The sequence below is a fragment of the Myotis davidii genome, unplaced genomic scaffold, assembly GCF_000327345.1.
Source record: "Myotis davidii unplaced genomic scaffold, ASM32734v1 scaffold433, whole genome shotgun sequence".
NCBI classification, from domain to species: Eukaryota; Metazoa; Chordata; class Mammalia; order Chiroptera; family Vespertilionidae; genus Myotis; species Myotis davidii.
The window spans coordinates 1,512,971-1,522,182 of NW_006293776.1; positions in this window are offsets into that span (position 1 = coordinate 1,512,971).

Below are 9,212 nucleotides of genomic sequence, written 5' to 3' on the forward strand. Positions count from 1 at the left end.
TTCTCTGTCTTTGGATCTGTGCCGGTTCATCAGTCTATGTTGTTCTCTATATTCTGCAAATAAATGAGATCATGTGGTATTTATCTTTTTCCCACTGGCTGATTTCGCTTAGCATAATGCTCTCCAGGTCCATCCATGCTGTTGCAAATGGTAAGAGTTCTTTCTTTTTACAGCAGCGTAGTATTCCATTGTGTAGATGCACCATTGTTTTCTAATCCACTCGTCTGCTGATGGGCCCTTAGGCTGTTTCCAAATCTTAGCTATTGTAAATTGTGCTGCTATGAACATAGGGGTGCATATATCCTTTCTGATTGGTGTTTCTGTTTTCTTGGGATATATTCCAGAAGTGAGATTACTGGGTGAAATGGAAGTTCCATTTTTAATTTTTTGAGGAAATGACAAGGACATTATTAATCCCAATAGCATGCCCTAATATGCTTTCTCCACCTAATCGGTGTCTCCGTATCTGGCTTCTGGGGAGCCCAGTAACATTTCTCTATCAGACAAGAATGGAGCAAGCTTTTCAAAGGGAATTTCCCCTTTTCTTGATCTTTAAGTAATTAAGGCGTGTGAATGCAAGAGAATGTAACATTTTATTTGTTCATTTCTCCAATGAGTCTTTATGCCCTCTGAACAAATAAAACACTTGACCCTGATAAATTTCTGATCAATTTGGGGAGAAAGAACCCAGTGAAACATTCAAGTGTTTTAAAATTCAGCCTCATGATAAATTGCAAGTTGCCGGCAGTAAGTGCTCTGAGAGCTCAAGGAGATGTGTTAATACTGTGACCTGGAATGTTTTGTAAAGTTTTTGAATCAGAGACTCAGAGAATTTCAGAGTTGGACATAATCTTAGACATTTTCTAGTATTAGATCTCCATTAGGTGAGGAAATTGTGCCCGAGAAAGACCAAGTGACTTTTCCCCAAATCACAAAGCTAAAGTAATAGCTGAACCTTGAAGGAAGGGGCAACACTTAGATAACAGAGAAGTCATTCCAGGTTTTGATGGTCTTCTTAGTCTTCAGAGTAATCATTAATCTTGGAGCTATCCGCACTATGCAGCGGTCTGATCCTCATCTGTCACAAGGGGTCAGCTCCTGGACACAGTTATGGTGTATGCTCAGCCCTGTCCTTGTAGGTGCTCCGTCTGGGGTTTGTGCATGTCTGAACACAGCATCATGCCCCAGGAATGTGGTCAGTGGGCCTGCATTGCTTTTCACATTTACCTCCCGTGACAGCTGTAGCTGGTGCTTCCTGCCCATGAACCTCCCACTTGTCTCTCAGCTTCCATTTCCTGGGGCTCAGCTAAAGCTGCTCCGAAGCCGAAGCCACATATACTTCTTGATATAATCTCGATGTCATTTGAAACCTTACATTATACTTCCCCTCTCCTGTACTCCTTCCTTCCTCTGGCATAATGTAATTTCAATATTTCCAACTGCTCCATAACAATGTTTACAACAGTAGTACAGGATTTCCAGCTGACTTTCCTCAGAAGCTTAAAAGGTGATTCACAAATATAATGACCATCCCCTTCCAGCTGAGATTCAGAAATACCAGACAAAGGCTATAGAAGCATATTTGTGTGTCTCCTTATTGACCAATAGCCCTGGCCAATCTCGTGTAATGAAATACAATTGAAAAAGCCAAGAAATTCAGCAGTATACTTGAAGGACACTCGGCCAGACTTCAGTGATGCTACCTTAGGAACAGTTAGAACATTTTATTACAGTTGGTAATTTGCTAGTTGTTGGTAATGTGCTAGCTTCAGATTGCCAAAGCTAACCTTAGTGGGAAGGTATGCAATTCTTTAATTTAAAAATAGTAAGTGCTTTTGGTCACCATAGCAGTATAGGTAAATGTGTACTTGAAACCTCCCAAAACCACATCAAAATTATAACTAAACTACAGAACAACCATAGGTTTATTGCAACATTATATACAGTAACTAAGATATTGAAGAAACCTAAGTGCTCATCAATAGATGAATGGATAAAGAAGAAGTGGTGCATATATACAATGGAATATGACTCATCCATAAAAAAATGAAATCTATCATTGTCAACCACATGAATGTACCTACATGGTAGTGTGCTGAGTGAAATAAGTCAAAGAAAAACAAATGTCAGATGAAATTTGGAATCTAAAAGAAATAAATGACCAAGCAGAACAGAAGAATCACATTTTTTAAATTTCCATTTTCCATTAATCCTACAGAGAATAGGTCACTAGTAAAAATAGTTTGCTCATACAGCTATGATCTGCTGAATGTACAAGTAAGGTAGTATGAATTATGCAATGGTGTGGTAAATAGGTGGCAGGAAGACGTTTTTGCAAGTTCTGCCTGCATGACGGTGGTAATCTGTGACCTGAGACAGTGGCAGTGCCAGTTTGGAAGTGGTGGAACCAGCACTGGTCAGTGATGGTGAATCTGGCATCATCATGAGCTGCCATGGGCAGCAGTGTCCCCTAGCATCATGCGCAGAAACACTGAGGCAATGTCCAGGCCTACTGAGAATGACTTGTGGATGCAAGTCCAGGAGATCCAGTGGCAGGATATGGCTGGTCCACACTCAGTGGTCCACACTTAGTGGATGCAACCAATGGGCAGGTAGCACCTGACAGTCATGAAGTCAAACGTGCACATGCCATATGTACAGATCAGAGGACTTTGGGAACTTTGGGTGGGGAATGAGGTAAACACTGCTGTATGGGATGAAGTAGGAATGGGTTTAATTAGTTTAAATATGACCTATTTTTGTTTTATTACCCCAACCTGATTCAGTTTAAGAAAATTTAGTTTAAGGAATAAATAATTCTAGAAATTTCCCTTTGAGCATGATGACAATTTTTGCTTCAGAACAGATATTTTAAGTTATATTATAGGAACACCATTCCATCTGCAGTTTCTTTTAAGCAAAATAAGGGATATATTTTTAAAAGGAATTTTTAGCATGTATTGAATAGATCATATATTTTTTTGGTTTGTTTAGGTTATTGGTATATTATACACACGGATTTAGCTATATTTAATTAGAATAACAACACATTGATTTAAAAATATGAACTGAAAATTCATTTTGTGTAAGACTTTAGGTAGGTTAAGCCAAGTAAAGGATAATGCATTTGTACTCTCTGTTATCAACAATGAGTATGTTGATAACATGATTGTAATTGGTGAGACTGCTTCTTTTATAGCAACATTCTTGCCACATTTCTTGTTTATTCTTGTAGCATATGTTTTTCTGTTATTTAAATATAAATCATCTGAATATAATTCTTTTTTAAAAATATGTTTTTATTTATTTCAGAGAGAGGAAAGGAGAGGGAGAGAAAGATAGAACCATCAATGACAGAGAAACATTGATTGGCTGCCTCGTGCATGCCCACTGCTGGGGATTGAACCCACAGCCAGGGCATGGGCCCTGACTGGGAATCGAACTGGCCACCTCCTGGTGCATGGGATGATGCTCCACCAACTAAGCCACACAGGTCTGGCTGGATAAAATTCTTAATTCTTCACTTTACTTAGATATAAACAGTTACAGTAAAGATTTTTGTGGATTTTGATTCTGTACAAGTTGAGGTATACTTCTTAGGAGTATTCGCTAGAAAATTTCTAATTTACATGGCATGCCAATAAAGTTGGGGTGGCCATTGATCTCTTCTTGTTTCAATAACTTCTGCCCTTATTAAAATTGCTAAGTGGAGGCTAGTGGCTAGAAGACTCAGATACCAAAGCAGTCACGCAAAGGAACGGTCCCAGCATAATCCAGACTCAGTTTTAACCAATTTATTTTTCTAGTCTCTTTTTAACTTGCGTGCTTAAATTCTTAATGATAAACCAGTGATAGAAAAGGAGATTTGAAAGTACCCTCCAGACCTTCTTTGATGTAGAGGATCAAAAATAATCTGAGAATGAATTCAATTACTTAGATCTCATTTCTAGAATATAAGCCTTATCAAAATAAGGATCACAAAGGGGCCCTTAACTCAGATGCTGAAATGTACTCACCTGTTGAAGCTCAGAATTTTCTCTTCCAGGACATGGAACACATTCACATATCCCTTTGCCTATATTACCTGTATTAACATTCCCTCAGAGCAAATTGAACTTAGTGTTTTAATTTAGACCATGTAATATAGCCCAGAATATTACTTCTTATGAATTAGTAATTAAAATTTTCTTTTAAAATGTATACTATTGTGACTTTCAATATTCTTCTTTCTGAAGAGAGAAAAATGTAAATCAGATGAGGAACTGTTACAATCAACATGAGAGAGCAATGAAGAGGAAAATGAAAAAAATGTACCAGGACTTCTAGCCCTTGGATTTAATTAAAAAGCCGTCTTTTTGTTTGCCTTTTTGGCATGGCTGAAGATTAATATATTTTTTTCATTTTTCTATAAAATTAAAATGCCCATTGTTGCTTTTTAGTGGGTAAAAAATTAAAATCAGTCTCTGAAATAATACTTTAAACCAATAACCAGTCATTTAAAAAAAAGAAACTTCAAAAAATTTGAAATGAAATTCCCTAAAAAGCTTTCATTTGATTTTATTTCTAGTTATTGAGAATGTATTATAGTGACTGATTCTTTCATTTTACAAATATCTAATTTATTTATTAGCAGAAATGTTTGGACTAAGTCTCTCAATGTAGTGTTCTTATTCAAGCCTACAGTTAAAATACTGGTTTTCATTATCCTGTTTTTATGTCCATCTATTTCCACCCAATATAAAGCTTAGTATACTTAAATTCAATCAATTATTGTATTTTTTGTGCTTTTACTGTTGGGTACACACCATGGTTGGCACCAGAAACAGAAAAATTAATAAAACAAGTACCTGCCATAAGGAACTCATATCTGGTGGCAAAATTGGCAATAGACAAAATAATATTAACATGATGTTTAGATAGGTGAAGTGGTGCTAACAACAGGTATTTTGTTAATAAATATATTTTAATAAATATATTAGCAGAAACATGAAGAGATTATATTAGATATCTAGAAGGATTTATAAAGATTATCCAGTTCACATTTCTCACTTCACAAATAAAGACACCAAAGCTGAGACCTGAGAGACACTGAGAGCTGAACTGGCAGAGAATCCAAATTTTTATAACTTCTTATCTTTCATTACAGCAAGAGTTACTTGTACAAAGGGAGTGATTCAACCCCCATCTATAGATATGGACCTCATCCTCTGTTATTTCTAGGCATTCTGAACTGGAAATTAAACTACCTCGTGTTTACCCATTGGCATGAAGTTAAAGTCGTTGTTTTAAATTGTAGGCTTTGTTAGTATTCAAATCTAATGAGACCAACAGTTCAGAAGATGATTGTCATTGTAAAGACAGTTTGTCACTGTTCCCACGAAGAGAGGATTTACCATGCCATGCAAGGCCACAGGGAGAGGCACCAGGGAATACCAGGACGCAGAGGGAGCAGGAGGAAAGCATAGCAAGAGCTTTTTAGTGTGGTTTCTGTGGGAAGGAATGAGTGAGGCCGCATCAACAGGCTTAGGATTGGCTGGTTGGAATAATTTTAGCAGGTTCTGGGGCATAGAGGCTCTCTTGAGTTGCCTGGTACCTGGTCCTAAGATAATTAGGAATATTGATCTAGAATTTCAAAGCTCAATAGAGGAGGTATGACTCTGGAATGGTTGGTTTGCATATCAAAGTTATACTAAAAAAGTTGTGGTTGTATGGGATTCATTTGATATCTCTACTAATTTACTAGCCATGGGAAGGGCAGGCAATCTTCCCCCAGTCCACAAGGTCTCATATGCTAGAAGCATCAAGAATACAGAAAATAGCCCTAACTGGTTTGGCTCAGTGGATAGAGCCCTGGCCTGCGGACTCAAGGGTCCCAGGTTCGATTCCGCTCAAGGGCATGTACCTTGGTTGCGGGCACATACTCAGTAGGGAGTGTGCAGGAGGCAGCTGACCGATGTTTCTAACTCTCTATCCCTCTCCCTTCCTCTCTGTAAAAAAAATTAATAAAATATATTTAAAAAAAGAATACAGAAAATAAGAAAATATAGTTAATATCTTTCTATCAAGGAACATGCATTTTATCCCCTTTGGGGATAGGGGCTGCCCTTTAAGAGAAACAGCTCTGGTTATCAACATTATAACTTCCTATAATAAAGTTTTTAGTTTAGTTTGTTTTTACTTAAGCTAGAGTATCATTATATAATCTTGTCTCTTTTTATACAACATACTAAGTATTTCTGGAGCTGCATGTCATTTGAACTTTGCCAATAACTTGAGCTCTCCAAATGAAAAGTAATAATATAAATCTCCAAAAATACACATATTTCTATGACTAGTAATTACATTGCTACCAATAAAAAGATGACTTTGTTAATTAAATTTAGGAAAAAAGACTCTTTAATGGAAAAACCCTAGGTAGACTACATATTACAACAGGCTATATTTTAAAAGAGCACCTATAAGTTCATATTTTGAACCTTGGAAAAAATCTTTGTTATAGAAACAGTTTTAACAAGTGGAAGGTAGGGTCCCAGTTAGTTACCTTTACTGTATGTAACCCAAACATAGCTAAACTTTGAATTCAGAGGTACCAAAATTTAATTAACTAAAATTTTGAGAATAGGAGTATTTCTTATGTGGTAGAAAGATTGACATATTTGTGAAAAAAATATACCTATTTGTAAATAGGCATCATTAGGTTTATTCTGACTTTATTATCACCTCTCCCACAAACTCCAACCCAACTTAATCCACCTCAACCCAAACTAAACCATGAACATAGTTCTTCTCACATCCCCAGTCATCTAGCCCTTTCTGCAACCTCCTCCCCCCTCCTCCCCCCTCAGAAATGTGCCCATCCAGTTTTGGTAAAAACCATATTCTTCCTTTTCTTCTAAACCAATACAAATGTAATTTAGCATAACTAGATGCTGGGCAGAACAACCTTCTCAAACCAAATTACATTAAGATATAAAATATTACTAACCAATCTCCTTACCCTCCCAAAGTACTATTTGAGTTTCAAAAAAGAGGATCCATGTGTCCTAAATGAAGCCATAATGGAGAGCAGGGTAAGGTGAGTATCTTCAGCAATATGACAATGTAAAGTGTGTAACTTATGCAGAGAACAATATGAATGTGTCCTCCCTTGAAACCTCCTTACAATAACTTTAAACATTAATGTTAAAGTCTCTGAGAAGTTCTATAGTAAAGAAACTAGTTTAACTATGATTAAGTCAGCTCTCTAATACTATTTCTATTTTTGACAATGTCTCCTCTTTTTCTACTAGATATGCACATCTCTAACAAAGCCAAGCGTTTCCACAATAGTTCCCATGATAGGGACAAGGGGTTCTTAGGGAAGGGTTAAGGAGAACAAGAGCTGCTATTTTTATGGGTGAGTGCATGGTAAATGAAATACCATGAAGCTGTGGAAACAATACACTTAACATGAGCCTACTATGGATTTATGTCCTATGAAGATGACATTACCTAGTGCCAACACAGATACAAGGAGAAAATGGGACATCTCAATGTATAAATTGAAGTATAGGGAGTTAGTTGTTTTAGGTAACACCTAAATATCAAATATATCCTCCAGGTTTGCTAGAGATCATCCATAGGCAGCTGAGGCACTCAAAGATTCTCACTGTGGAATACAGTGATGCGAAGAAATTCTGGTAGGGAAGTTGTCCTATGTTAGGGTGCTCTTTCTATCTCTCACCATCTGGCTGCTAATTATCTGTTTATTGCCATGAACTCAGTGGCTGCTTAGGTGGCAGCTAGAATTTGCTTTGTCCTGAAGAAAGTAATCTTGGAAACTAGCTTACTCATCATTTATGTGTGGGCTCCTACTTGCTGGGAAGATAAGACAGCCACTGAAGAAATCATGCCTTTCTGTAATTTTTATTTTCTTGATTCATACGATTGCCAAATAGTTAAAGGGCTAATTAAAAACTAGCCTAAAGAATGAGAGCGCTCTTGGTTTGGACTTATCCCCTAAAAAAATTTTTACACAGGTTCATCCGGTGATGAACTTGACAATTAGTCTTCTTCTATTTTCAGTACTTATACTTTACCTTTTGCTTGCATCTTTATAAACTTCCTGTAATAAAGAAACAAATAACAAAAACATGTAAGACCAACCTCCAGCCCACAGCCACCTTTGCATTTGGAAACGTAAGATTTCTACCTAATTTGAAATTTCTGCCAATAATTTCACCAGAAGAATGTGCCAAATAAGTGAATATTTTTAGTTCCATGAGCTAAACAGCAGATACAGATCTGTGGTGGAAGATAAACAATCTGTTAGCTAAATATTTTAAATCACAAATACAGTTTCATCCTAATACAGAGCTTTAAATCACTTTTTGAAGCTGAGATTGATTTTATCAGTAGCTTTCCCCTCCTTCTATAAGTAGTTAACTAGTTTGTTTAAAAGAATATTAATCTTTTCAACTGAGCCACTAGATACTATGGTGTGTGTGTGTGTGTGTGTGTGTGTGTGTGTGTGTGTGTGTGTGTCTCTCCACCCTGAAGGGGAGAAATTCCTACTTATAAGTTTATTCCATATAAATACGGCCTGCTGGCTTGACCTGAACTTCGTGATTTGTAGTACAGCTATGCGATCTCGGTTTGGAAAAGATGTTATAATATGGGCATTGACATTTACACTCTGTACCATATGTTCATTTTACACTCAGTTCGTGGAAAGCATTTGAGAATGCAACCACTTTTAGGCTCACCTTTGTTTGCAGCTTTGCTTCTAACATTGAACATCTGCTTACAACTGCCTTGCCCAAAGGAGGCATGTGGCTGAGGTTAAGAATTCAGGCAGCCCTGCCTGAGTGGCTCAGTGGTTGAGCATAAACCTACGAACCAGGAGGTCACAGTTTCATTCCAGGTCAGGGCACATGCCCAGGTTGCAGGCTTAATCCTCCATGGGGGTGGGGAAGTGCAGGAGGCAGCCGATCAATGATTATTTCTCATCATTGATGTTTCTATCTCTCTCTCCCTCTCTCTTGCTGTCTGAAGTCAATTAATATATATAAAAGAATTCAGGCTATACAGCCAGTATACCTGCGCTCAAGACCCAAATCTTCAGCAGTCCTGTAATGCACTCAGGTGGGTTATTTAACCCCTCCCTGTCTAAGATCCCTCATCTGCAAAACGGAAGTAGCAATATGGTAAGTCTCCTCCATTAATTACACTGC